General features: G+C 45.9%; 1 pseudogene; it reads left to right on the top strand.

The window, feature by feature from the left end:
- LOC112072328 (charged multivesicular body protein 5-like) overlaps positions 1 to 6,559 on the top strand; it is a 37,918-nt pseudogene that overhangs the window by 25,005 nt on the left and 6,354 nt on the right.

Raw genomic sequence — 6,559 nt, 5'->3', positions numbered from 1 at the left:
ACCATGTTTATATTCATGGTATGGAATATGACGACCATGTGATATTATTAGGTATGAATAACGCAGCTGTATATTCCAGGTATGAATAACGACCATGTTATATTCCAGGTATGAATAACGACCATGTTATATTCAGATGCAGGTAATCGTAATGAATCGAACCATGTTGATTTTCCAGGTAATAACGATGATGTTATATTCAGGTATGAAATAACGACCATGTTTATATATCCAGGTAAATGAATAACGAACACATGTTATTTTCCCATGGTATGAATAACACGACCATGTTATATTCCATGGTATGAAATAACGGCCAGGTTATATTCCAGGTAATGAATAATGCATGTTATATTCCAGGTATGAATGTGTTATCTTCCAGGTATGAATAAACGACCATGTTATATTCCAGGTATGAATAACGACCATGTTATATTCCAGGTATGAATACGACAGTTAATTCCAGGTATGAATAACGGCATGTTATATATTCCAGGTATGATGTGTTATATTCCAGGTATGAATAACGACCATGTTATATTCCAGGTATGAATAACGACCATGTTATATTCAGGTATGAATAACGGCATGTTATATTCAGGTATGAGGGCCAGAGAGACAGCTGGCTCAGCAGTCATTCAACATGGAACAGGCCAACTACACTATACAGTCCCTCAAGGATACTAAAACTACAGTAAGACCTGGCACTAACTACACTGTATCTGCAGTATAAGCCAACTACACCATCCAGTCACTAAGCGACACTAAAACTACAGTAAGACCTGGCACTAACTACACTGTATCTGCAGTATAGCCCAACTACACCGTCCAGTCACTAAGCGACACTAAAACTACAGTAAGACCTGGCACTAACTACACTATAACCACACTATAACCAAACTACACTGTAACTACACCATAACCACACTACACTGTAACCACACTACACTATAACCATAACTACACTACCCTGTAACTACACCACACTATAACTACAGCATAACTACACTACACTGTAACTACACTATAACTACACCAACACTACACTACACTGTTACCACACTACACTGTAACTACACTATAGCTACACTACACCGTAACTAAATGATGCAAATGTATCTTAATTCTGGACACAATCAGGTTACCGAAAGTGCATACAGTGGGTGATGTCATCAGCACTCTGCCTTCAAGTCTCCGGAAAACGTGTGTTCTGGACCGAGAGGCACCTTTCATTATAACGTTGGAGGAAATACGCTCCTAGCATGTGAGGAGAGGGTTTGCTGGCCTCATAAATGTTAACCAGCTAGCTAAGAAAGTCATTTTTGGCTACAGTTGTGCTTTTAGCTGTGCTTGCTAGCTTGCTGGCTAGCTACAGAGGTTAGCTGGCTAGTTAGCTACAGTAGTTGGCTACTGCCATGAAGTTGTTGTTGTGTTATCATATTTAGCCTGTTCCATCGTTTGCAGAATGCATACATTTGAATATAGCGCGGGAGAAGGGAATCCGGACACACTGTGGACACGGTGGACACATTTACATGTAGGTGTAGACGCATGACACGTTTGGAATCCCATGATCAGAACTCTATGATCAGAATACAAAAACTACTTTAACTGTCATGTCTAGACGCATCCTCAGACTACAATAAGGATTACACAATCTGTCTCTGTTCAGTTCTGTCCCACGGAAGAGAACTGAAACATGCAAAGCAGAGGGAATGGGTTTGATTTGATATAAAGGATCAGTCCTTGACTACGTGTCCTTTAGATATGAAGGATCTGTCCTTGACTACGTGTCCATTAGATATAAAGGATCTGTCCTTGACTACTTGTCCTTTAGACATAAAGGATCTGTCCTTGACTACTTGTTCTTTAGATATAAAGGATCTGTCCTTGACTACTTGTCCTTTAGATATAAGGATCTGTCCTTGACTACTGTCCTTTAGACATAAAGGATCAGTCCTTGACTACTTGTCCTTTAGATATGAAGGATCTGTCCTTGACTACTTGTCCTTTAGATATGAAGGATCAGTCCTTGACTACTTGTCCTTTAGACATAAAGGATCAGTCTTGACTACGTGTCCATTAGATATAAAGGATCTGTCTTGACTACTTGTCCTTTAGACATAAAGGATTGTCCTTGACTACTTGTTCTTTAGATATAAAGGATCTGTCCTTGACTACTTGTCCTTTAGATATAAAGGATCTGTCCTTGACTACTTGTCCTTTAGATATAAAGGATCTGTCCTTGACTATTGTCCTTAGATATAAAGGATCAGTCTTGACTACTTGTTCTTTAGATATAAAGGATCTGTCCTTGACTACCTTGTCCATTAGATATATAAGGATCAGTCCTTGACTACTTGTCCATTAGATATAAAGGATCAGTCCTTTAGATATGAAGGATCAGTCCTTGACTACTTGTCATTAGATATAAAGGATCAGTCCTTGACTACTTGTCCTTTAGACATAAAGGATCTGTCCTTGACTACTTGTCCTTTAGATATGAAGGATCAGTCCTTGACTACTTGTTCTTTAGATATAAAGGATCTGTCCTTTGACTACTTGTCATTAGATTAAAGGATCAGTCCTTGACTACTTGTCCTTTAGACATAAAGGATCTGTCCTTGACTACTTGTCCTTTAGATATGAAGGATCAGTCCTTGACTACTTGTCCTTTAGACATAAAGGATCAGTTCCTTGACTACTTGTCCTTTAGATATGAAGGATCAGTTCCTTGACTACTTCTTCTTTAGCAATAAAGGATCTGTCTTGACTACTTTGTCCTTTGTATTGTTTGGTTCCCAGGTGGAGGCTATGAAGATTGGAGCTAAAGAGATGAAGAGGGCTTAAAAGGACGGTGAAGACGATCAGATAGAAGTAACTAATTTAATGTGTTTATATCAGTTTCCCTCACATTATACGCTGTGGAGCTTCTTCATCATGTATGATGTGGTGTAGGACCTACAGGATCAGCTGGAGGATATGATGGAGGATGCCAACGAGGTTCAGGAGTCTTTGAGTCGCAGCTACGGAACTCCTGAGATAGATGAGGATGACCTGGAAGCAGGTAGGGAGTGGGGTCTAACAGCAGGTAGGGATGTGGGTCTAACAGCAGGTAGGGGTGTGGGTCAACAGCAGGTAGGGGTGTGGGTCTAACAGCAGGTAGGGGTGTGGGTCAACAGCAGGTAGGGGTGTGGGTCTAACAGCAGGTAGGGGTGTGGGTCTAACAGCAGGTAGGGGTGGTGGGTCTAACAGCAGGTAGGGGTGTGGGTCTAACAGCAGGTAGGGGTGTGTGTCTAACAGCAGGTAGGGATGTGGGTCTAACAGCAGGTAGGGGTGTGTGGTCTAACAGCAGGTAGGGGTGTGTGTCTAACAGCAGGTAGGGGTGTGGGTCTAACAGCAGGTAGGGATGGGTGTGTCTAACAGCAGGTAGGCGGGTGGGTCTAACAGCAGGTAGGGGTGTGGGTCTAACAGCAGGTAGGGGTGTGGGTCTAACAGCAGGTAGGGGTGTGGGTCTAACAGCAGGTAGGGGTGTGTGTCTAACAGCAGGTAGGGTGTGGGTCTAACAGCAGGTAGGGGTGTGTGTCTAACGCAGGTAGGGGTGTGGGTCTAACAGCAGAGGTAGGGTGTGGGTCTAACAGCAGGTAGGGGTGTGGGTCTAACAGCAGGTAGGGGTTGTGGGTCTAACAGGCAGGTAGGGGTGTGTGTCTAACAGCAGGTAGGGATGTGGTCAACAGCAGGTAGGGGTGTGGGTCTAACAGCAGGTAGGGATGTCTAACAGCAGGTAGGGGTGTGTGTCTAACAGCAGGTAGGGTGTGGGGTCTAACAGCAGGTAGGGGTGTCGGGTCTAACAGCAGGTAGGGGTGTGGGTCTAACAGCAGGTAGGGGTGTGGGTCTAACAGCAGGTTAGGGGTGTGGGGTCTAACAGCAGGTAGGGGTGTGGGGTGCTAAAGCAGTAGGGTGTGGTCTAACAGCAGGTAGGGGTGTGTGTCTAACAGCAGGTAGGGGTGTGGGTCTAACAGCAGGTAGGGGTGTGGGTCTAACAGCAGGTAGGGGTGTGGGTCTAACAGCAGGTAGCGGGTGTGGGTCTAACAGCGGGTAGGGGTGTGGTGTCTAACAGCAGGTAGGGTGTGGTTCTAACAGCAGGTAGGGGTGTGGGTCTACAGCAGGTAGGGGGTGTGGGTCTAACAGCAGGTAGGGGTGTGGGTCTAACAGCAGGTAGGGGTGTGGTCTAACAGCAGGTAGGGGGTGGTGTCTAACAGCAGGTAGGGGTGTGGGTCTAACAGCAGGTAGGGTGTGGGTCTAAGCAGGTAGGGGTGTGGGCTAACAGCAGGTAGGGGTGTGGGTAGGTAGGTGTCTAACAGCAGGTAGGGGTGGTCTAACAGAGGTAGGGGTGTGGGTCTAACAGCAGGTAGGGGTATGGGTCTAACAGCAGGTAGGGATGTGGGTCTAACAGCAGGTAGGGTGTGGAGTCTAAAGCAGGTAGGGATGTCTAACAGCAGGTGGGGTGTGGGTCTAACAGCAAGGTAGGGGTGGTGGGTCTAACAGCAGGTAGGGGTGGTGGGTCTACAGCAGGCTAGTGGTGTGGGTCTAACAGCAGGTAGGGGTGTGGGTCTAACAGCAGGTAGTGGTGTGGTCTAAAGGTAGGGGTGTGTCTAACAGCAGGTAGGGTGTGGGTCTAACAGCAGGTAGGGGTGTGGGTCTAACAGCAGGTAGGGATGTGGGTCTAACAGCAGGTAGGGCATTCTACAGCAGGTAGGGGTGTGGGTCTAACAGCAGGTAGGGGTGTGGGTCTACAGCAGGTAGGGTGTGGGTCTAACAGCCAGGTGGGGAGTGTTGGGTCTAACAGCAGGTAGGGTGTGGGTCTAACAGCAGGTAGGGATGTGGGTCTACAGCTGGTTGAATGATGCCCTAGGGGATGCATGTTGTTATGTGTTGTCAGAGCTGGATGCTCTAGGGATGATGTTGTGTTATGTGTTGTCAGAGCTGGAATGCTCTAGGGGATGATGTTGTTATGTCTAGTTGATTTCAGAGCTGGATGCCTAGGGGATGATGTTGTTGTGTGTTGTCAGAGCTGGATGCTCTAGTGGATGATGTTGTGTGTGTTGTCAGAGCTGGATGCTCTAGGGATGATGTTGTTATGTGTTGTCAGAGCTGGATGCTCTAGGGGATGATGTTGTTTGTGTTGTCAGAGCTGGATGCCCTAGTGGATGATGTTGTTTGTGTGTTGTCAGAGCTGGATGCCCTAGGGATGAGTTGTTGTGTGTTGTCAGAGCTGGATGCCTAGTGGATGATGTTGTTTGTGTTGTCAGAGCTGGATGCCCTAGGGGATGAGTTGTTGCTGGATGATGAACAGTACCTACCTGGATGAGGCTTCCTCTGCCCCCTCCATCCCAGAGGGCATAACCCAACAGACAGTAAAACCAACAAGGTAAGACACAGCCCTAGCCTGCACAGAGCCCTGACCTCAACCGATTGAAACCTCTGGAATGAAATGGAAACCCCGACTGCGAGCCAGCCTAATCGCCCAATCATCAGTGCCCGACCTCATTATTGCTCGTGGTGACTGAATGGAAGCAAGTCCCCGCAGCAATGTTCCAACATCTAGTTGGAAAGCCTTCCAGAAGAGTGGAGGCTGTTATAGCAGCAATGTTCCAACATCTAGTGGAAAAAGCCTCTCCAAGAAGAGTGGAGGCTGTTACAGCAAGCTGTTCCAACATCTAGTGGAAAGCTTCCCAGAAGAGTGGAGACTGTTATATCGCAATGTTCCAACATCTAGTGGAAAGCCTTCCCAGAAGAGTGGAGACTGTTATAGCAGCAATGTTCCAACATCTAGTGGAAAGCCTTCCCAGAAGAGTGGAGGCTGTTTATCAGCAATTTTCCAACATCTAGTGGAAAGCCTTCCCAGAAGAGTGGAGGCTGTTATAGCAGCAATGTTCCAACATCTAGTAGAAAGCCTTCCCAGAAGAGTGGAGGCTGTTATAGCAGCAAAGGGGGACCAACTCCATATTAATGACCATGATTTGGAATGAGATGTTCTATCAGCAGGTCTCCATTCCTTTTGGTCATGTAGTGAACTTTATACAGTTGCATTTGGAAAGATTCAGACCCTTGACTTTTCCATTTTGTTACGTTACGCCTTATACTAAAATGGAATCAATAAAAATCAAAATCTAATCAATCTACACACATTATCGTAGTGACAAAGCAAAAATAGGTTTTTTAGACATTTTAGCAAATGTATAAAATTACACACCTTACTTTGGTGAAGCACCTTTGGCAGCGATTACAGCCTCAAGTATTCTTAGGTATGACGGTACAAGCTTGGCACACCCTGTATTTGGGGGTTTCTCCCATTTTCTTCTCTGCAGATCCTTTCAAGCTCTTTCAGGTTTTGATGGGGAGCGTCGCTGCACAGATATTCTCAGGTCTCCAGATATGTTCGATCTGTTAAAGTCTTTGTTCTGGCAGGTCGATGTCCTGTTGGAAGGTGACCCTTTGCCCAGTCTGAGGTCGAGCGCTCTGGAGCAAGGTTTTGCCATCCATGATTCTCTTCTGT

This window comes from Salvelinus sp. IW2-2015, unplaced genomic scaffold (genome assembly GCF_002910315.2).
Source record: "Salvelinus sp. IW2-2015 unplaced genomic scaffold, ASM291031v2 Un_scaffold1891, whole genome shotgun sequence".
Lineage (NCBI taxonomy): Eukaryota > Metazoa > Chordata > Actinopteri > Salmoniformes > Salmonidae > Salvelinus > Salvelinus sp. IW2-2015.
The sequence above is the reverse complement of the archived record's forward strand: the minus strand, read 5'-3'. Positions and strand labels throughout refer to the sequence as shown.